This window comes from Scyliorhinus canicula, chromosome 14 (assembly GCF_902713615.1).
Source record: "Scyliorhinus canicula chromosome 14, sScyCan1.1, whole genome shotgun sequence".
Classification (NCBI taxonomy): Eukaryota; Metazoa; Chordata; class Chondrichthyes; order Carcharhiniformes; family Scyliorhinidae; genus Scyliorhinus; species Scyliorhinus canicula.
The window spans coordinates 108,535,719-108,560,002 of NC_052159.1; the positions used below are offsets into that span (position 1 = coordinate 108,535,719).

The 24,284-nt window shown below is 44.5% G+C and overlaps 1 protein-coding gene across 3 annotated transcripts in view; it reads right to left on the reverse strand.

The window, feature by feature from the left end:
* Positions 1–24,284, reverse strand: part of LOC119977306 (ETS-related transcription factor Elf-1-like) — a 218,360-nt gene that overhangs the window by 168,898 nt on the left and 25,178 nt on the right. The window contains exon 1 of one of the 3 annotated variants that reach the window (XM_038818063.1): positions 3,267–3,362. The exons of the other annotated variants lie outside the window; for them this stretch is intronic. The gene's annotated coding sequence lies outside the window, so the exon portion shown is untranslated. Of the gene's footprint in view, positions 1–3,266; positions 3,363–24,284 lie in introns of those variants that run through there. 3 annotated transcript variants of the gene reach the window in all.

A 24,284-nucleotide genomic window follows, 5' to 3' on the forward strand; every position in this document is an offset into this window, starting at 1 on the left:
CCTGCTGTATCCTCCAACAGTCCTCAACGCTATACGCAATTCCACTAACTTTTGTGTCGTCTGCAAACTTACTAATCAGACCAGTTACATTTTCCTCCAAATCATTTATATGTACTACGAACAGCAATTGTCCCAGCACTGAACCCTGCGGAACACCACTAGTCACAGCCCACCAATTAGAAAAGCACCCTTCCATTGCTACTCTCTGCCTTCTGTGACCTAGCCAGTTCTGTATCCACCTTGCCAGCTCACTCCTGATCCCGTGTGACTTCACCTTTTGTACCAGTCTACCATGAGGGACCTTGTCAAAGACCTTACTGAAGTACGTATGGACAACATCCACTGCCTGACCTGCATCAATCATCTTTGTTATCAAGGGGAATACTGAGATACAGGCTACTAGACTAGACGGGTTTGAGGTGCATAAAGAGGAGGTGTTAGCAATTCTGGAAGGTGTGAAAATAGATAAGTCCCCTGGGCCGGATGGGATTTATCCTAGGATCTCTGCGAAGCTAGCGAGGAGATTGCAGAGCCTTTGGCTTTGATCTTTAGGTCATTATTGTCTACAGGAATAGTGCCAAAAGACTGGAGGATAGCAAATGTTGTCCCCTTGTTCAAGAAGGGGAGTAGAGACAACCCCAGTAACTATAGACCAGTGAGCCTTACTGATGTTGTGGGCAAAGTCTTGGAAAGGATTATAAGAGATAGGATTTATAATCATCTAGAAAGGAATAATATGATTAAGGATAGTCAACACGGTTTTGTGAAGGGTAGGTCGTGCCTCACAAACCTTATGGAGTTCTTTGAGAAGATGACCAAAGAGTAGGACGAGGGTAAAGCAATTGATGTGGTGTATATGGATTTCAGTAAACCGTTTGATAAGGTTCCCCATCATAGGCTATTGCAGAAAATACGGAGGCATGGGATTGAGGGCGATTTAGCGGCTTGGATCAGAAATTGGCTAGCTGTAAGAAGACAGATGGTGGTGGCTAATGGGAAATGTTCAGCCTGAATTTCAGTTACTAGTGGTGTACCACAAGGATCTGTTTTGGAGCCACTGGTGAGAAATGACCTGTAGGAGGGCGTAGAAGGATGGGTGAGTAAATTTGCGGATGACACTAAAGTCGGTGGAGTTGTGGACAGTGCAGAAGGATGTTGCAGGTTACAGAGGGACATAGATAAGCTGCAGAGCTGGGCTGAGAAGTGGCAAATGGAGTTTAATGCAGAAAAGTGTGAGGTGATTCAGTTTGGAAGGAGTAACAGGAATACAGAGTGCTGGGCTAATGGTAAGATTCTTGGTAGTGTGGATGAGCAGAGAGATCTCGGTGTCCATGTACATAGATCCCTGAAAGTTGCCACCCAGGTTGATAGGGTTGTTAAGAAGGCATACAGTAGTAGAGTAGAGTAGGAGGGATAAAATGGCGGGTAGTACCAGTGGGAGAGGAGCGGGCTTGTGCAGTATGTTACGATTGAAGTATTGAAAGTACGTGGATGTTTGCACATTTTTGCTTTCTTTCTGTTGATGTCTGTAACTGTTTACAAAGCCAAAAACTACCTCAATAAAATTGTTCATTAAAAAAAAGAAGGCATACAGTGTGTTGGCTTTTATTGGCAGAGGGATCGCGTTTCGGAGCCAATAGGTCATGTTGCAGCTGTACAAAACACTGGTGCGGCATATTTGGAGTACTGCGTGCAGTTTTGGTCGTCGCATTGTAGGAAGGATGTAGAAGCATTGGCAAGGCTGCAGAGGAGATTTACCAGGATGTTGCCTGGTATGGAGGGAAGATCTTATGAGGAAAGGCTGAGGGACTTGTGGCTGTTTACGTCAGAGAGAAAAAGGTTAAGAGGTGACTTAATTTGAGGCCTACAAGATGATCAGAGGATTAGATAGGGTGGACAGCGAGAGCCTTTTTCCTCAGATGGTGATGGTTAGCACGAGGCGACATAGCTTTAAATTGAGGGGAGATAGATATAGGACAGATGTCAGAGGTAGGTTCTTTACTCAGGAGAGTAGGAGGAGCGTGGAATGCCCTGCCTGCAACAGTAGTGGACTTGCCAACATTAAGGGCATTTAACTGGTCATTGGATAAGCATATGGATGATAATGGAATAGTGGGATTTAGATTGGTTTCACAGGTTGGCGCAACATCGAGGGCCGAAGGGCCTGTATTGCGCTGTAATGTAATGTAAAGACATTGCTTTAATGATTCCATGAAGCATAAAGACAAGGAGGCGGGACAAGGGCTCAGGTTTGGAGACAGAAGAAGAGGGGAAGAAATAATTATGGCGTCAAGCAGGGAATTAAAAAAATAGAAGGAATATGAGGAATAATATTTATACAGAAAGAAGAAATATCAAATGATATTTGTGTCGACAGCGAAAGAAAATAAATATATTTGTGAGCTTAGCTCAGTTCCAGAAATTACTTATTCAAACAAAACAAAGTACGGTGAATGCTGGAAATCTAAAATTAAAACAGAATGTGGTGGACAAATTCAGCAGGTCTGGCACAATCTGTGGAGAGGGAAACATAGTTAATGTTTCGAATGCAATAGAAATTTTCTTCAGAACTGAGAGAAGTATTACGGACTCAAAATGTTAACTATTTCTTTCTCCACAGATGTTGCCAGAACTGCTGAATTTTTCCACCACATTCTGTTTTTATGCCATAAATTACTCTCCTTCCATTCCTGCTCAGAAGGGAGAGCATGTATCCTAAGAATTTATCAGAACGTTTGTTCGCTGCTCCACAGGATGCAGCTTTTCATTGGGCAAAACACCAAGAAAAACGCAAACACCTGCGCAGGAAAAGAATAAATGAACTAAGATTCGGGATTACATATCACCCAAAGCTCCACCTTGATGGAAATTGTTCTTTTTCACCGTAACCTGCTTGACATTATAGCTTCCAACACGTTGTGAAATTCCTTTTGTCGTTTCATTCACAAATGCTCCTCTGACCGATTACAATCATCGTATGGCCGCGGACATATGGCTTACATCAAACATTAAAACAATCATTCTCCACAAATCTCTCCAACGAAAGGTGTCAGAGAATATGAAGTTGTTGTTGTCTTGACTCAGTTCCTGTCACAATACTGTACCTCAATCTATACATTTGAATTTTACAAATATACATCACCTGACACACCACTAGGCTAAGCTGACCGTGGTTTTGGAGGTTTATTGGATATCAAAATATCAACAGAAACTAACATTGATACACCTATGGATAGGAACATCTTATTTTTCTAAATGTACCCTACCTTCATCGCACTAATTCCTTTCAGTATGAATCCAGGAAAGTCGTTGCCGAATTGAGCGCAGCTTGCTTATGTTGCTGTCATTGTGTATACTTGCGGATGATGGTTTTAACTTGGGGAACAACAAGCAGTTGCTTGACAGGACCTGAAAATCCAGTTCTCTCACATTGCTTCTTGCCTCCCCTCATTTGCTCACCTTTCTAGCAGGGTATCCAATTACAGTGTAATGCAGCAGCACAATGCCAGTTTGCTAAACATATCACATACCAGCATCTGTATCTGTTTATGCCTGTCTGCTAGTCTCCCCAGCCCTATTAACTTGAACTCAATTACCCTTACCACTACACCTTAATGTGAAGATTAACTCAGGAATAGCTCTTATGGGTTTACATTGTGTTTTTTTTAAATAAATGCTTTGCATTTCCATGGCAAAAGCTCCACCACAATTAATTGAAAGCACTTAATTGTTGAGGTGGAGTATTGTTGAAGGAGTCTGGTGATAAGGAAGGGGTTTTATTGAGGGGGCATTAGTAATGAGGTTGGGTCTTGTTAGCCGTCGCCTGGTTTCTGCAGGTAGGGTTATGGGTTGGCCTTCAGTAATGAGAATCAGACTGAACCACCTCATGCGGCCTTTAGATTTGGCATTGTATTTCTTTTTACTCAAGTCAATACATGTTCATCCAGACCCAAGAGCTGTTATCTTTAACATTATCAAAAGTTAAAGGCGAAGGGGGAAAACCACATACGAAAGCAGTGGTTGAGTCTCATTAGGCAGTTGGACGTTTCCTTCAAGCTAACGCCTAGCAAGTCCTGCAACCAACTAATTAGAGGCTTTTTGATATTAGCCCTGGACACGTCTACACCTTCTAAAACCATGCTGAGGCTAAAGGCAGCAAACAAAGACGGGGAAACCATCCGTTTTGGGAGCTGGAATGTCAGAACTGTGTCGCCTGGTATGAAGACTGACCATATTTTACAGTAAGTGTATGCAAGGCAGCACTGATTGACCTTGTGAGCCTTGCGAGTTTGATATCGACTTTACCGATTAAAGGAAATCAGATGAGCCAATTTCAGGCTTCATAACTGATGCTAACTACAGTTTCCATTGGCATGACAAGAGAAGACCCCCATGAACATGCTGTAGTCTTCAGTCAGCAACAAATAGATGTAGTCAATTGTGCCACTAGTAACAACTTCTGAACACTTAATCTCTCTGCATCAATCATCTGAGGGAGGTGTCCTCAATATCCTCTTGTGTTCATGAGTCAACCACGAATACCGGAATCTCAGAAAAAGATGGGTTCTATGACTCACTAAATGACCTTCCAAATTGTGGGATGGTATTCGTTTAGCTCACCAGGCTAAATCGCTGGCTTTTAAAGCAAACCAAGCAGGCCAGCAGCACGGTTCGATTCCCGTACCAGCCTCCCCGGACAGGTGCCGGAATGTGGCAACTAGGGGCTTTTCATAGTAACTTCATTGAAGCCTACTCGTGACAATAAGCGATTTTCATTTTCATTTCATCATTGATGATTTCAAAGCACGTGTTGGATCATACAGAGTTTCATAGGAAATGTGCCTTGCTCACCAATGGGGTGGAAAAGATAAATGACAATGACGTCTTGAGTTTTGTGCATCACAAACATTTCAGGGCAAACGTTGCAACAAGGTATCATGGCAAGATGGGATCTGCCCAGGGTTCCCCACACCTATCACAGCGCAGATTGCAACACTGACCACTCTTCTGTTTGCGACAGAATGAAGGTGCAATCCTGAAACCTTCACAGCTCCAAACACAATGATCTGCAACGCATCAACATCGCTCGTCCGAGAAATTAATTCATAGCAGCACTTTGCATTGATGCTCAACTGATTGTTACTCACTAAAGGCTGATATTGATGAAGACTGGAAGTCGCTGGTTTCGATCACTAGCAGCAACAATATTTTGAAAAAGCAAAACCTGCAACATATACTCGGCAGTAATGCAAACCTGCCATTGAAGTAAAAAGCAAAGCCTAGGTTATGCACAACTTAAACCCAACAACGAGAACACTGCATGAACTGAAAGAAGCCAAGACAGTCTCACAAAACCTTGAGAGGTGCTGTACAAATAAATACTGGATCAAACTACGTCGAGAAATGCAAACTGCCTGTGACAATGAAAATCTATCTACTGTGTATGCTGGGATGAAGAGTGCACTTGGTCCTACCATCACCAAAGTTGACCCTTAAAATGACCAGTTGTGAGGTAATCACTAGCAGAAGTAAACAGATGCCCTGCTGGATTGGACAGTACCGTGTGCTACTCTTCCAGGAGATGAACATCGCCTGCTTTGTGTTTGATGCTCTTCCGCAACCTCCCGTCGTGGTCGAGTTGGACGAAGAACCGTCATCGCTTGAGCTTGAAAAGTTCATTGATTGCTTCGCAAACAGAGGAACCCAACAAAGATGGAATTCCAGCTGAACTGCTCAAGCGCAGAAATTCTCATCTACTGCCACACCTTCACCACCTCCCGCATCACTGTTGGAAGGTAGGATCTGCTCCACAGGACATTTTATGAAAACAGTGATGACAGAGGAGATTGCAATAGTTACAGGGCATCTTATTCCTTAGCATCACTGCGAAGGCCTTAACTGGGGTCATGCTTAAAAAGACTCCATCGACTTGCATAGAGCATATATCCAGAAGTGCAGTATGGTTTCCCTGCTGCATATCTACAGTGGGCATGGTCTTCCCCATTTGTATTGAGTATTGAACAGGGCCACATTTTTACGTTGCTTTTGCAGATTTCAATAAAGCATTCAACACCATCAGCAGGACAGAACAATTAGGAAATTGGGTTATCACCAAAGCTCCTTAGCTTCACTCAATCCTTTTGTGACAATATGCATTGCATTTAACAGCACCACTTCCAACAATCTCAGGGTGAAGACTGCCAAGAAACAGGGCTGTGTCCTCCCCCACTTTAATGGTTATTTTCTTTTCTATGCCCCTTTCCTTCGCCTTTCCTGCAGAAATGGAAGGTGTTTGCTTGCACACTAGGCCAGACGGCAATCTGGAAAATCAGTCCAGACTGACAGCAAAGAGAAAAATTAAGCACAACTTGATCAGAGAACTCCTATGCTGATGGTGCCACAGGAGTCGCTCACACGGAAACTCAGCTGCAAAGACTCATGGACTGTCTCTCCCATATGTGTCTGCAACTTGTTCTCCCTTACTACAAATATCAAGGAATCCATGTTACAGGTCAGGATGTCACATCTCCACCCCGATCACTAACTGGCAGGTGCTGCAGTTGGTTGGTAAATTCTGCTGCTTTGTGTCCAGATGGACAGATAATCAGACTCTTGATGCAGAACGGAATACATGCAGGGCATGCTGACACAAGTAAAGCAGCTCCCACTTTAACACCTGAAGGAAGCATTGAAAAACAAATTCTTATGACCAAGCTGACGGTTTAGTGTCTGTCTTCTCAGAACCTTGCTGTATGCTTGTGAAATGGATGACCTACTGCTATCCTAGAAATATAGGAAAAGGGAGCAGGAGGAGGCCATTCAAGCCTGCCTCGCATTCGAGCCTGCTCTGCCATTCATGATATCATGGCTGATCATCGAACTCAATAGCCTGATCCTGGAAGAAAGGAACATTGATCTTTGCTGTCCGGACAGGTGCCGGAATGTGGCGACTAGGGGCTTTTCACAGTAACTTCATTGAAGCCTACTTGTGACAATAAGCGATTTTCATTTCATTTCATTATGGTTCATTCTGGGCATCTCATGGAAGGACAAATTTATGAATGCAGTATGCCTGCTGAAGGCAAATCTCCAAGTATATTGGCACTCATCAAGCAGAGGCCACTTTGGTAAGATATACAGCATGGAAAATAGATGTATTGCCGATGGGGGTGGGGGGGGTGGTTTAGCTGGAGCCAGAACACGAGCAGGACACACAAAGTGCTGCTTGCAAATAAAACATGAAGGCCCTTATCATTTATTTTCATGCCTGGGAAACACTACCTGATGACAGAGTAAAATGGCGACATCACCTGTTGGCCATCATTGCCACCATGAGGATCACTAATGATACAACCAGTTGAGGAGAGGTCAACTGGCTCCCCTCTTTTCTTACACCATATTTGATCCTAACAGGGTTTTTTTTTTTTAATTTTAACGGATATATTTGCCAATTTTGTAAGTATTTAACTGCTTATGCGTTAGGATCCTAAAATAACTGAACAGGCTTTTCTTAGGTTCATGGGTGCCCAGTCTGCCCAGGTTCTGCACCATCCCCTTGTTGAGGCAGAGCCTCCTGTGGCACATGCTGTTCATCATCTATTTGAAAGACCAGCGACGCCTGTACTGCTTGGGCTTCGCCAGCCTTCCCCTCTGGGTCCCTCCCTGACCTGATGGGAGGCCGGTTCCTCAGGGTGTGGGGCAGGGCCTGCACATGGGCTGCCACCTCGCGCCTCCGTCGACACTGCTGCCGCTGCCTTCTCCGGTGTCTGGTCGCCTGGCCTACAGCAGCACCGCAAGGACTGCCTCTGTGCAATCCAAGATATCATCAAACCAGTGTAATATTTGTAAGGAATTGGAGGTGAGAGATTGGCGACCAAAGTTGTCTTCCATCCCGAGACCATCCATTCCCTCATTGCTACTCCCCATCCCCCCACACCACCGCACATCCACTGCCATCCGAAACACTCTGACCACACATTCCCGACCCCAGGACCCCAGACCTGTGCCCCAGCCACCTGGACCTGCCACTAGTCCACTCCTCAGTGCACATATCCACCCTCTGGTCACGGAATTGTCCCCGGAGCTAGGGCCCAGCCCCTGGGTGTTTGGATGTTGGTTGCTGTATGTGTGGTGTTCCCTCCTGCAGTGCTCAAGCACAGTGTCCAGGCATCACAGTCTGATTGGGATGCTCGGCAATAACTCACATATGCTACATGGCCTGCCTATCACAGGAATCCACTTCGGAGGTGTGAAGTGCCCACTCACCTACGATTGCCAATTCCCGATTAGCAATAACCTTGAGCCGCGTGGACAGGGTTGCCCCCATAACGTGCACACATGATCCAGAGGTGGGCATGGCAGACCCATGGGCACGGAGACACCCACCACACCCCAGGGGTGACCCCCCACTGGTGGTACTCTCCCCACGCTCTCTTCCCCCCACCCGATGGCTCTTTTACCCCTCCTGCCCCCACACCCCTGATGGCACCCCCAGCCCAATTGCTCTACCCCGGCCACCTCTCCCCACGATGGCTCTCTCATTCCCCCCCCCCCCCAAATGGCTCTCTTCACGCCTTCCACCCCACCCACCCCTGATGGTTCTCTTCCACAAACCCACCCCACCCGATTGTGCTCTCCACCTCCCCCCCCCCCCCCAAAGGCTCTCTTTCCCTCCCACCCCCTCTCCCAATGGCCCTCTTCCACGTCCCCCCCCCCCCCACCGGCTCTCTACCTCCCCCACCCCCTACCTCCCTCTGGCTCTCTCCCTCCCCCACCCCCCCTCTCCGAATGGCTCTCTTCCCCACCCCCCCTCTCCGAATGGCTCTCTTCCCCCCCCCTCTCCGAATGGCTCTCTTCCCCCCCCCCCCTCTCTGAATGGCTCTCTTCCCCCCCCCCCCCCCCCCCACTTCCCCAGCACTGGCGCAGCATCTCCCCCCTCCCCCGAGCACTGGCGCAGCATCCCCAGTGTCCCCGGGCTGATTGCCTGGGAGACAAGATGGCTACTCATCTCCTCGGATTGGCAGCGGAGCACAGCATTGACTTTGTTTGTATACACACGAACACATCTCTCAGCTGTTGATTACAATGGTATGAGCCATTAACCAAGAAAGAACTTGAATTTATATACTGTTCTTCACAACCTCAGGACATTCTGAATATTTCACAGCCGATGAAAGTACTTTGGAAGTGTCGCCACTGTTGTAATGCAGAAAGAGACCAGATAGTTCTGTGTAAATTATCTTAAACGATATACGACTTGATAAATGGGATGCCTGCTCATTGCCTCATGCAACCAGAATCCTGGTTAAGCTGACAACCATGGGCTTGAAGTCAGCTTTTTGGCAGGAGCCACTTCGCACAATGGGCCAGTTACACTGGGCAAATTATGTCTCCAATACATAAACTAGTCAAGCAAAGCTGTCAATTTTTATTATGCTGCGTGGTAATGTTAAAATAGTTAAATATATCCTCTAATAACTTACTGCAGCTACATTCCCCTGTCTTGATATTATAACCTGCCCGAATCCTATTGGCTGGAGATAACTGGTTACCCGATGTTACTTGAGGAATAGAAGCTCCCCCAATGAGAGGGGTAGGGCTGGGGCAATCATTAGCAGCGCAGCTGTATAAATCGAGCTGGCCAGTGTGGTACGAGCTAGAGAGGGAACCATTAGTGAACTACTGGCCCGGTGTACATAGTAACTTTATTTGTAAGGCTTTCTGTTTGACTCTATAAACCTGTGCTCGGTTCTTTGTGGCCCTCACAAAACTTTCCCAATCAAGATGCGCACCCTTTTGGAATTTTTTCTTTGTTTCCAGATGGTACTGGAAAGTACTAATGCAAACTCTATGTTAATATCAAAATGGGATTAATAACACTTCTGGAATCAATGGAAAAGGACATCTAGGAAACTCCCTACCCTATTGAATAAGGAGACAAAACATTGTGCTGGTAAAATTGCATTAACCAAAATTCCATGTCCACATTAACCCTTACCAACTTTTATAGATGCATCATAGAAAGCATCCTATCTGGCTGCATCACAGCCTGGTATGGCAACTGCTCGGCCCAGGACCGCAAGAAACTTCAGAGAGTCGTGAACAACGCCCAGTCCATCACACGAACCTGCCTCCCATCCATCGACTCTATTTACACCTCCCACTGCCTGGGGAAAGCGGGCAGCTACCACCCGGCTTACTCACTCTTCCAACTTCTTCCATCGGGCAGGAGATACAGAAGTCTGAGAGCACGGACAAACAGATTCAAAAACAGCTTCTTCCCCGCTGTTACCAGACTCCTAAATGACCGTCTTATGGATTGCCTCATTAACACTACACCCTGTATGCTTCATCCGATGCTGGTGCTTATGTAGTTACATTGTATACCTTGTGTTGCCCTACTATGTATTTTCTTTAAATGTACTTAATGACCTGTTGAGCTGCTCGCAGAAAAATACTTTTCACTGTACCTCGGTACACGTGACAATAAACAAATCTAATCCAATTAAATGATTTCATCCATGGACTGGGATTGAAGAAAGGGGGGGTTATGTGAAAATGTGAAACTTCAGAACCTTTTTAGATTGCACCACAAAGTGGGGCAGGTTTAAGATGTTGGTGTCAGCATTGGCAGCATTCTCGCTTACGAGTCAGAGATTGTGGGTTTAAGGCCACCTCCAGAGACTTGGGCAAATAATGAAGCTGACACTTCCATGCAACACTGAGTGGTGGGGGTGTGGGGTGGAGTTGGTGCTGCATGGGAGGGCGGTAGGGGCAAGTCTTCAAATGAAACACCAGGCCATCTGCCCTTTCAGGTGAATGCTAAAAGATTCCAGCACACTTTTCAAAGTCCAGGCAAGATTGCACTTTCTTGGTCAACATTTACTCCTCAATCAACATCACTTAAAAAACAGGATTAAATCGGCCATTACCACATTGCTGCTCATGTTTCCCAACACCACAACAATGATCATACTTAAAAGAGTGCTTCTTTGGCTATAAAGCGCTTTGGAAAATGTAAATGTTATTAAAGGTGCTATATATTTGACTGTGTCCTTTCCTTGAACAAAGAACAAAGAAAATTACAGCACAGGAACAGGCCCTCCGGCCCTCCCGGCCTGTGCCGATCTAGATCCTTTATCTAAACCTGTTGTCTATTTTCCAAGGTCTACTTCTCTCTGTTCCCCACCCGTTCATATATCTGTCCAGGTACATCTTAAATGATGCTATCGTGCCCGCCTCTACCACCTCCGCTGGCAAAGCATTCCAGGCACCCACCTCCCTCTGCGTAAAAAACTTTCCCCCTCTCATCTTGAAATCATGACCCCTTGTAATTGACACCCCCACTCTTGGAAAAAGCTTGTTGCTATCCACCCTGTCCATACCTCTCATAATTTTGTATTCCTCAATCAGGTCCCCCCATAACCTCCGTCTTTCCAATGAAAACAATCCTAATCTACTCAACCTTTCTTCATAGCTAGCACCCTCCATACCAGGCAACATCCTGGTGAACCTCCTCTGCACCCTCTCTAAAGCATCCACATCCTTCTGGTAATGTGGCGACCAGAACTGCACGCAGTATTCCAAATGTGGCCTGACCAAAGTCTGATACAACTGTAACATGACCTGCCGACTCTTGTACTCAATACCCTGTCCGATGATGGCAAGCATGCTGTATGCCTTCTTGACCACTCTATCGACCTGGGTTGCCACCTTCAGGGTACAATGGACCTGAACTCCCAGATCTCTCTGGACTTTGGAGCGCGAGTCCTAGGAAGATGCTGCTACAGTCTATGTTGCTATGGTTGAGGCACGGTCAAACTGATCCCATCTCCTTCCAAGGTCATCTGCAGAAATAGGAGGTGATTGACTGGACAGTTTCTGGCTGCCGTCATCAGGAGTGAGCACATTAACATGAGGCATACTGTCAGCATGATACTTGTACCAGGCCCTACATTTAAAATGCCCAGTTGCCAACTGAAGGGCAAAACAGACAGTTGCATTTGGAAACCCAAAAAGTTAGCACTCCTTTTTACTGAGCTCAGATTTGCCGGTTTGTCACGTGAAATCTTGCAGCTGAATACCCAATTTTTGCGACTGGAGGCAATTTTCTGGTCCCATCTGCACAATGGTAGCTGAGAGAAGGGGATTTTATTTTTTTTTAAACCCATGGGACTTTTTCATTGAACAGCAGAGAAATTCTCCGAGCATCCTGATCAACATTCACCCCTTAATCAATACCTTCAAAATAAATTAACGGCTAATACTTATTGCTATTTGTGAGAATTCGCTATTTGCAAATTGACTCGTGTTTGTCTACATAAACACAGACTACACTTCGAAACCATCCTTTGGCCGTGACGTGGTTTCACGTGCTGTCACAGGGACGTGATGAGCCATAAAAGTTAATGATTTTTTTCTGCAGCAAACTTTATTTCGAACTTTTCCTGTGAACTGTTTACTTTTAAAGGGACAGTAAAGAATTTTACTGCACGCAATGGGCACATTGCTGAATGTGAAACTTGCTGAATTTTTTCATAGAATTTACAGTGCAGAAGGAGGTCATTCGGCCCATCGAGTCTTCACCAGCTCCTGGAAAGAGCACCCTACCCAAGGTTAACACCTCCACCCTATTCCCATAACCCAGTATCCCCACCAAACACGAAAGGCAATTTTGGACACTAAGGGCAATTTAGCATGGCCAATCCACCTAACCTGCACATCTTTGGACTGTGGGAGGAAACCGGAGCATCCGGAGGAAACCCACGCACACACGGGGAGGATGTGCAGACTCCGCACAGACAGTGACTCAAGCCGGAATCGAACCTGGGACCCTGGAGCTGTGAAGCGATTGTGCTATCCACAATGCTACCGTGCTGCCCACAATGTGACACCTTACACACAGACCAACTTCATGCTGCAATTAATACTATATACTGGAGTATGAGATAGCCTATCCATTGAGGTTTGGTTACACCAACTGGATTTGATGATGGCAGCACTGCCCCTTTAATTAAGGCCAATACCACTACCAGATCTGTAAAACCTACAGTATCTGAACAACACACTACAAGCACCTAAATATAGCAAGCTGAATTTCCAAAGAGTATATGTTATGAGAGGGCACGTTTGTCACTTACATTCCCTCTCTGATCTTACTTCCTGTCAGTTAGACCACTAACAGCATATGAGCAGCTTTCACAGATTCTGTATTCGCCACAAAATACAAATTGACATTTTTGCGCACTGTAGACATTCAGGTAAACAAAGTGGTGCATCAGGAAATCTCGCCGAATTATCTTTGCGCCGATCTGCAAAATAACCTCGGAATCAAAAGACATTTACGTCCCTCTGGTGTGATTTCCAAATGATCATTTGTTTACAGTTACACGTGCGCCCCTTTCAGCAGCTGGAGATACGATCAGCGTGAAAATACATTATTGTGAAAGTCAGTCTGAATTTTAAGCGAGTCTCAAAAAAAACTTGCACAACATTATTCCCCTTCTGAATTCCCTTGAGAAGTAACCAAGGTAACTGGAAACAAAAAGGATGGTTAATAAGTCACTGAGGTTCTTGTTCACTCATTAAACATATTTGAATGATTACTGAGTTATATAAAATGAGTTAAGGGGAGGACTTCTGCTACACAGAAATATGGTTTCTGTAGATAAGCATCTCTTCCATTGTGTTTATGCACCATGTAAAAGCAGAGGAGCTAAAATAACTTGCAAATCTGCTCTGTTATGAAACAGCAATATAATATAGCAAAACAAAGTGATGTGCAACAATACTTTTCTTTTCCTGCAAGATTTTAAGTTTGTAAGGAAGAAGGAGAAACACACCCGGTCCCCCATAATAAATCTCCAAATTTGCTGGCCAAGAAATGTAAGCTTCAGCAAATATGTCCAATAGCAATAGCAGGAAGGTGTGAAGGTGGATAAATCACCTGGACCGGATGGACTACACCCCAGGGTTCTAAAAGAGATAGCTGAGGAGATTGTGGCGGCATTGGTGGTGATCTTTCAGGGATCACTGGAGACAGGAAGGGTCTCAGAGAACTGGAAAGTGGCTAATGTTAAACCATTGTTTTCAGAAGGGGGGGGGGGGGGGGGGGGGGGGGAGGCAGAAGACGGGAAATTATAGGCCGGTTAGCCTGACTTGGTTCATTGGTAAGATTTGAGAGTCCATTGTTAAAGATAAGATCACAGAATACTTGGAAGTACATGATAAAATAGGACTGAGTCAGCACGGCTTTGTCAAAGGGAGGTTATGTCTGACACATCTGTTAAGACTTCTTTGAGGCAGTAAAAAGGGAGCTGGACAAAGGAGAACCATTGGACATGATTTATTTACATTTCCAGAAGGCCTTTGACAAGACGCCGCATAGGAGACTATTAAATAAGTTAAGGTGTTAAGGGTAAGATCCTGGCATGGATAGAGAATTGGCACTGGCAGAATGCAGAGAGTGGGGATAATGGGGTCTTTTTCAGGATGGCAGCCAGTGACTAGTGGTGTGCCTCAGGGGTCTGTTTTGGGACCGTAACTTTTTACAATATACATTAATGATCTGGAAGAAGGTACTGAAGGCACTGTTGCCAAGTTTGCAGAGGATACAAAGATCTGTAGAGGGACTGGTAGTATTGCGGAAGCAAAGGGGCTGCAGAAGGATTTGGAGACGCTAGGAGAGTTGGCAATGAAGTGGCAGATGAAATACAAGGTTATGCACTTTGGAAGAAGGAATGGATGCATAGACTATTTTCTAAATGGGGAAATACTTAGGAAATCAGAAGCACAAAGGGACTCGGGAGTCCTTGTTCACGATTCTCTTAAGGTTAACGTGCAGGTTCTGTCGGCAGTTAGAAAGGCAAATGTAATGTTAGCATTCACGTCGAGAGGGCTAGAATACAAGAGCAGGGATGTATAAAGCTATATAAGGCTCTGGTCAGACCCCATTGGGAGTATTGCGAGCAATTTTGGGCCCCGTATCTGAGGAAGTATGTGCTGGCCTTGGAACAGGTCCAGCGGAGGTTCACAAGAATGATCCCTGGAATGTAATGAAGAGCTTGTCGTATGAGGAATGGTTGAGGACTCTGGGTCTGTATTCATTGGAGTTTAGAAGGATAAGGGGGGGGGGGGGGGGAGAGATCTTATTGAAACTTACAGGATACTGTGAAGCCTGGATAGAGTGGACGTGGAAAGTCCGGTTCCACTTGTAGGAAAAACAACTAAAACCAGAGGATATAATCTCAGACTGAAGGGACGATCCTTTAAAACAGAGATGTGGAGGAATTTCTTCAGCCAGAGGGTGGCGAATCTGTGGAACTCTTTGCTGCAGAAAGCTGTGGAGGCCAAATCACTAGTGTCTTTAAGACAGAGATAGATGGGTTCTTGATTACTAAGAGGATCAGGGGTTATGAGGATGAGAAAAATATCAGTCATGATTGAATCGCGGAGCAGACTCGATGGGCTGAGTGGCCTAATTCTGTTCCTACGTCTTATAGTCTTAATAGCATGAGGTTACTGTACTATAAAGTCTCCATCACCCAAGATGACCATAGGCTGCTTTCCCCTTCGAGGGGGTAGAGCTGATTGGTGGTGATTTAACCCGAGGATAACCCCACCTTAGGTGAGGGGTAAAGTTGAGAAGGTGGGGCCTTCATCATTGGCCTCAGCTGGTATGGGAATTGAACCTGCGCTGTAGGCTTAACTCTGCATCACAAACCAGCCGCCCAGCCAACTGAACTAAACCGCCCCCCGGTTCAATACCATACTGGACAAGTGAAAGCAGGCAAGTCAACTTGAAGTATGTTATGGGCCAGGGTTTAGAACACTTTAAAGTATATCATGGAGTTTACCTGACATACAACTGTTTATTGATTTTGGGTACAATGAGCACAAGAGCCTGCCTTTCAGGTGTTATTCAACAGAGTTCTGAAGCACTTTTCATCAAAAAACAAGCTTTATTCTAAGAACTGAGTTAACATTTGTATGTAGCAAGAAATTTTATCAATTACAAACACAAAGACCCGGCACAGATACAGTAACCTATGTATAACCCTTAATGAATTCCCCCTTAACTGTTCCAATTCAATAACAAAATCCAAGTAAAATCAGAAACCTCTTTTCAAAGGTGTGGCTCAGCACGTGGCATTCTTACTGGTTTAAGACTTGTTATTGATACTTTGTTCCCATTTTCAAACAGCAGGTTTGAATTCTTTCCAGAAAGCAATTCGCTATTTTAAGTAATCAAGTCGCCTGGAAAGTTTTTAAAATTAAGATAGAGACTCACTTCTTTCAATCTATGCAGTTCAAAACCAGTCCAAACTCAAAGCAAAAGTAAAAGCCAGATCTACAGCCCAGCTCCACCCACACAATGACATCACTGAAGCCATGTGTTAAGACAAAAACATTTCTTAAAGGGACACTCCCATGACAAGTATAAGGCTTCATATTTCATTTCCTTTGCACAGTACAGGTAAAATCTATCCTTACTATTGATCAGGAATGTTAGAGAGAGAGTATACTTGGGTGCAGTGGGGAACTTTGTATTTTTTGGAGGCAAGAATACAGTCAATTCGTGTCTGCATGGAATCAAATAGGCAATGTATATACCCAGATTTAGAAGCTGAGATATGAATCACGGGCTAAAACTACATTTTTCCTCATTAATAGGTTTTATACTTCCACAGAAACCCAGCCTTTTCATCCTCAAGGCAGGAATTGCGAATCAGGTATTTCCTGATGTTGCGATCTTGCCTCTTGCCCAACACTGACTGCCCATGCCATTTTCATGGCAGGGTGGCAGCAATGGGATGAAGTCAGGTCCATCACATATGGAAGCAGGTATGAGGTGGGAATGAAGGCAGACGAAAGCCAAGGTTTCCATGTTGGGAGGCTTGACTCCTTTTACTAGTTCTGTACATGAGTGTTAGGCACCCTCATCTCCACCTCTCACCCTTTGCCCCACCTCCGCTATCCACCTCCTACCCTTCCTCAAATCCCCCATTTCCCCTCACACCTGCATGCTCCCATATTAGAATTAGAACAGTACAGCACAGAACAGGCCCTTCGGCCCTCGATGTTGTGCCGAGCAATGATCACCCTACGCCCTCAATAACCTCCATGCCCACTTACTACGTATCCACAATGGACAAAACGTCTGAGCCCTATAACATAAGTGGAAGGTCTTTGAGATGCTCATGTAACTGTCAAAATAAAGAAAAAGCCACTCAAAGATCTAGTCAAAAAGGCTCCGAATAGTGTCAAACACAGCTATTCAAACTGCACTTGAAAAAGTCTCATCTTATTAAGTGCTCATTAAATTATCAAAACTAAATTTATGGTCACCTCGATAGTCGTATCAATAACTGCGACTGAGCTGAATCCATTAAAGGTGTTTGGAGCTCAGCCAAGCATTCATCATGGGATTCCATTGCAAATCTCGGTCAAAGCCTCTGAAGCTGAATTAAAAACATCTGAAATAATAGAATAGATGCTCATCTGCTGAAGTGTTTCAAAGGCTCAACGGATTGCTGGACTGTCAAAGAAAATATTAATTTGCAGGGGAAATAGACATTAAAACCAAATCTGCTTTGAGATGTTATGAATCCTGCTGCTTACCAGCACAAGCCAAACTCCATGGAAATAATGGAAAAGGTCAAAATGTGCTGCTCCGCAATGGCTCGCTACCTCTATCTCCACCCTGAAATATTCCACACAGAGGCCCACCCACCTCTGTCCCGAAACAGGGGGAGGCATAAAAATCCAGCAGTACTGAGGGTGTGCTGCACTGTCAGAGGGGTCATCTTTCTGATTAGATAGAGGCTTCATCTACTTTCTCAGAGGGGCATAAAAAAACCCATGGCACTGTTTCAAAATACAGAGTGCAATTTCTCTCGTGCCCTGGCTAGTACTTGTCCCTCAACTAAAATCACTAAAATATAGATTATCTGGTCATTAACTCAATGCTGTTTGGTCGACCTTGCAGTCCATAAATTGGCTGACATTTTCTACATTACAAAAGTGACTGCATCTCATTTAGGATATCCTAATATTGTTGAAGGCATTATATGAATGAGAGTTATTTCTTTCTGTTCAATCATTCTTTATTGGAATTTTCTGAAAAATGTACAATCTGCATTGATGCGCCACCTTCATTATCAATATATATTGGCCGGAACAATCGGCCATTCAAGCCAGTAGGATCTTCTGGTCTCTCTGATGGTGCACCCCTGCTGCAGGTTTCCCCAGCCGAGAGGGGTGCATTCAATAGGAAACACTGTTGCCAACGATGGAACCAGATGATTCTACCAATAGCTGGCCACCTCAGCTGCCGCGAAACACACAGCGGGTTGCACAGAAAAATCCCACCCATTATATTTAATCCGCCTTCATGAGAATTCAATAGTTGTTGAGAAAATAATTCCCCTCATAAATGCATTATTAATACAAATTGACAAAAATTCCCACATTTATAAATGAATAATTGGTATAGCATTAATTAACTCATTCAAACACCGAGTTGATTCTGATGTTATCCTTAAATGAGCAAATCTATCTCAGACCATAAGGTCCTGGTTTCAGATTGTACCAAATGATTCATAGATTCATAGAATTTACAGTGCTGAAAGAGGCCATTCGGCCCATCGAGTATGCACCAGGCCTTGGAAAGAACACCCTATCCACGACCACACTCCACTCTATCCCCTTAACCCAGTAGCCCCACTTAACCTCACTAAAGGCAATTTTAGCATAGCCAATCCAATTAACCCACACATCTTTGGACTGTGAGAGGAAACCAGAGCACCTGAAAGAAACCCGCGCAGACATGGGGAGAACGCGCAGACTCCGCACAGACAGTGACCCAAGCCGGGATTTGAACCTGGGACCCTGGAGCTGTGAAGTAATTGTGCTAACCACCATGCTGCCCATTATGAAGTATCATGGCTCAGAGTGTTATAAAAATTATATAATTCAGAAAAGAATAAATAAATAGACCACTACTCACTCAACTCAAACAAGAACATTAATAAAAATAGGGCATTCAGTCTCTCGAGTTTATTCCACCATTTAATTAGATGTCAGATCAGCACCTCCACTCAATTTTATCGGTCTTTATTCCACATCTTTTTACACCTTTATCCAATAAAAATGTACTTATCACAGTCTTGAAAATTTCAATTGTTCAAAAATCCACAGCCTTTCGGTGCAGAATTCCAGATTTCTACTACCCTTTGTGCAAATAAAGGCTTCTTGATTTTATTTAGATTATAAGATTATGTCCCCTCATTCTCCCACCAAGGGAAATAACTTCTGTGTATCCTTTTAAATCTCTTCAATATTTTAAACAAACTATGAACCTTGAATAGGTCGCAGATTCCCTTGTGGCATCCAAAAGTAGATCAAACCCTGGGTCCAAAAGCACAAATGGCAAATGACACTGGGTCACAGTGATAGGGATAGTTGTCAACAGATGGGAATTGCAAAGTTCTGAGGGAAGTTAATTTACCTCAATACATTGGTGATGCTGCGTGTATCGGTGGAGAGATGTGCAGTTCATGGGATTCATGAAGCACCGCCCAGTAGTAAGGATATATACAACAGCAGGCCTCTGCCAAAATAGTGATGCTCAAATAAATGGTGCGCAAATTTAACATGTTATGAATATACCAGAATGCAGTACATTTTAAGGTCAAAAACTGGAAATAGCAAACACACATTCAGCATGATAATATGACTTGGCTTTGTCTGGTATTTTAGCAAGATTATTAACCCATTTAAAATCAATATCTATAATTTTAATGTAGACATTAATTCAAAAGGGCACACGGTGGTTAGCACTGCTGCCTCACAGATCCAGGGTCCAATTCTGGTCTCGGGTGACTGTCTGTGTGGAGTTTGCACTTTCTCCCTGTTTCGGCATGGGTTTCTTCCGGGTGCTCCCGTTTCTTCCCACAGCCAAAATATGTGTAGGTTAGGTGGATTGGCCATGCTAAATTGCCTCTTGGTATCCAAAAAGTTAGGTGGGGTTGTCGGGTGATAGAATAAAGAACAAAGAAAAGTACAGCACAGGAACAGTCCCTTCGGCCCTCCAAGCCTGTGCCGACCATGCTGCCCGTCTAAACTAAAATCTTCAACACTTCCGGGGTCCGTATCCCTCTATTCCCATCCTATTCATGTATTTGTCAAGATGCCCCTTAAACGTCACTATCGTCCCTGCTTCCACCACCTCCTCCGGCAGGGAGTTCCAGGCACCCACTACCCTCTGTGTAAAAGAAAATGGGTGGAGGTGTGGGCTTAAGTAGGGTGCACTTTACAAGGGCCAGTGCAGACTCAAGGGGCTGAATGCCCTCTTACTGCACTGTAAAATTTATGATAAAAGAAAATTGGTTTTAGAAATTGGGCATAAAACAGACACATAGCATAGAAATTTAGCATGGGATTGCCTGTTATCTTGTAGGCACTCATCTCACTGCTAAACCCATGGGGTTCTTCATTTACATATTGTGGGCCGATTTGGGAGATCGGTCCCCTCAATATAGCAATGAGGGGTTGATTTGAAAGATTGCATTCGAACATAGCCAGCTCTCGAGCCAGTCCTTCTGGTGATTTGTCAACAGCTCCTGAGGCTGTCAAAAAGAGGAGAGCTTGGTGGAGTAAAAGTTCTCTCCGACTCCATAACAGACACATTTAACCATACCAATTCCCACAAGCACTTCGCTAGGGCTGCTGTCAGAATCGGCCCGACAGGGAATTCATTGGTGCCGATGGAAGTGTGACCAGTGCCGACAGGGTGGTGATGTTGCAGATCAATTTCCTGTTAATTACACCAATAGTTTGTGGAGTTGAAATTCAACAATCGATGGAAGTACTAAACGTTGGAATCACATGAATTGCTTGTTGTATGTACTGCTTGATATAAACAAAAACTGGAGCATGGATAGAACAGGCACCCAATAGGCTAGGAGGCATGGAGTGACAGATTACTACTATAGTTCCTTTCTATCCAGCAAATACAAATCTACCCTACAATTATGGTAAATACAGCAAGCGGCAAAAAAATTTGATTTTCACACCGTGGTGGTACTAGGTGAGGGTGCTAGGAGAGAACTAGCTGCTGCCCCAGAAAATATGTGATCTAGATATTCATAAACAGAAACTAACTTTAATCAAAACCACTTAGTGGAAACAGTTCAAATTGGATGCCCATTTTAGACTTCACCTGATAGAGGGTAAATTGAACAGGGTTTAAATGGGAATCATAAGTGGACTGGTCCTATCCCACTCTGCCTGGCCAGTTGCTGTCTTGATATTTTGCATTATAGAAAATACACAAAAATTCTATGCTGGTTAAATTGCTATGGAGAATCCTCTCACTGTGAGTTACAGAATTAGGGGGCTGACGGCGAGAAAAATCATACCACTATAACTTTAAACGCATAAAGATTCTGTACTATCAATTTGAATAAAAACACCCAGAGTTTATATGCTGTAATACTCAGCAATTTGAAAACTTTTAACACAATTTCCACCGTACAGCAGGCGGTTCTTGGAACAGGCTGACAAGCAGAGTTAACTTTTGCCAACAAAAGCCGATAAAAACTTCGGCAAGTATAGTTCTCCACTGGTCATTTTCAAATAAACCCGATATAACAAGGTTCTGGGTGGTTGTGTCTGTTTCAAATCACTCCTCTTGTACCCTCAAAGGTTCCAACGCTTCGGAGGGCAAATGAACAGCATCCCTCTTCTGCTGGATTAAAAGTAACCAGCGGAAAGCACTTGAAGAGGACATCCTGATGTTGTCATATTCCCAAATCATACCTTACACCACAATCACCATCCCTGGATATGTCCTGTCCCACCAGCAGGACAGACCCAGCAGAGGCGAAGACAAGTGGTATACAGTCGGGAGGAGGTTGTCCTAGGAGTCCTCGACATTGACTCTGCACTCTATGAAGTCTCGTGCCATCAGGTCAAACATTGGCAAGGAAACCTCCTGCCGATCATGACATATTGTCCTTCCTCAGCTATGCCAAGTCAGTTTTCCTCTATTATCAACACGACTTAGGGAAGGACTGAGGGTGGTAATATGGCTTCCTCACATCTTAAACATTCATTTCCTCCACCAGAGACACACATTGGGTGGTATTTTCATCCCCCTGTGCGGCATGCTCTACAGCGGCAAAGGGTGCCTCGCCAGTGTGATTTGTAGTCCCACCGTTGTCAACAGAGACTTCCGTTGAACGCATCCTTTGCTGTCGCAATGGGGGGGGGGTGCACCATCGGTGAGATCACAAGATCCCGCCAGTGGAACAGCCAGAACACCCCGTCCATTATGTACCACAGTCAAGCTGCACTGCAGCAACTTATCAAGGCTCCTTCAACAGCATCTTCCACAATTGCAATCTCTACTACCTAGAAGGACAAGAGCATCAGGTGCATTAAACAAAATCCTACAGCGCCTGTCTGAACAGCACTGTGGGCATATCTGCACCAGATGGATTGCAGTGATTCAAGGCGGCGGCTCACCACCACCTTCTCCAGGGTTGGGCAACAAATGCCGGCCTTGCTAGTGACGCCCACGTCCTCTGAAAGAATAACAAAGCCTCCTAGCTTATCTCTCACATTCCAGTCTGCATAAACTTGGAGGTCATCCCAAACTTTGCTGCCAGCATTTTACCTTGCTGTAAGACCTGTTTTCTTATCCTGTCTGTACTTGCTGATCTCCATTATCTCCCAATCAAACAGCACCTAGATTTTGAATTCTCATCGTTGTGCAAATCCCTTCATGACCCCACCCTTCCCCTTTCTCTGCAATCTCCTTTGTCCCACAACCCTTCTATGTATCTGTGCTACTCTAATTCAGGCCTCTTGTTACATCCATTATTTTAATCACTCCACCATGGCTCTTCAGTTACCTAGGCTGCTTCATCCGGGATACTCTCTGCATTTCTCTACCTCACTTTCATCTTTTAAGACACTATTTCTTTATCTCTATCTTTTTTCTCACTCTTTCTCTTTGACAACGTTTTTGATTATCTGACCTAATATCTCGTGTCATGCCGTGTTTTATAATGAGCCGGTGAAGTGATTTGGGACATTTTATTACCTTTAAGTGCTATCTAAATTGAAGTTGTACTTGTTATTCCTTTGCTTCTGACAATTTCATAGATTGTGTAAAAATGTAATCAATTAAACTAATGTTTTTCTTTCACATTTTAAGTGCAAAGTTTACTATGCACTTCTCCAATCTGCCCAAGTGAAAGTGACAGAAGAACAGCAGCACAGGCTGGAAGTTTTAGCTTAGTGTTAAGAAGGAAGGACTGTCCTGTATTTGATTTACTAAAACACACATAACAGTTGCAATAATGCCCATGATTCAGTTAAGATTTTGCAACTTCAGTTTCAAGAATCATTTCTAGAATCACAGACCTGAGCAACCAACTCAAACGGGCGCACCTATCAAGACGAAGTTGTAAGACAAGGTTATCATATTTACAAAATGTAACAAACTGCGTTTATAAAGCAACTTTTACAACAACAAAGACCCCAAGAAACTTCCCAGAGACAAGTACAGAATATTTGTGTGGCAGTTCAGAGAGCCAAGCTTATCAACTCTGGTTCAATGTACTACTGGTAGATTCATCACAAATTCCCACTCCCATCCCCTCCACTAAGTCAAAAAGTCTTTATTACTTATTACCTATCTTCAAAAGGTTTATTCACAAAAAACAAAAATGTGTTCAAAGATAATGATTAAAAACACCATGGGCGCGATTTTCTGAAAAATCTCAGAGTGTGGCAGCGAGCGGGAACTCCCGCAAGCTTCCCGGCGCTTGGTCTGGCGAGGCTGGCAATGCTATTGAACGTTAATTGGTCCACTTAATGAGGCCCCACGGGATTCTTGCCGCAAATGAAGGCTCGCTAGCCGATTCGCCAGCACCACGCTCGCCAGCCTCCCGCTAAAGGGTCGAGTAGCATTTACTCAGCCAACCCCAGCCAGCTCGCAACAATGGCGCCCAGGAAACCAACCCCAAGATTCGGGGATGCAGATCTTGGGAGGCTGCAAGACACAGTGGAGGCCAGGAGAGATGTCCTGAATGCAGCTGTGAGTGCCAGGAGTGTAACCAGGTGGACTGGCCCCCAGTGCAGGAAAAAGTTCAATGACATACACCAGGCAGCACAAGAGAGAGTAGACACCCACAACCCCCCACCCCCATCGCCTTACTGACTGACCCATCCCTCCCACTGACCGGTCCATTCTCCCACAGGTCCTCCAGCTGACG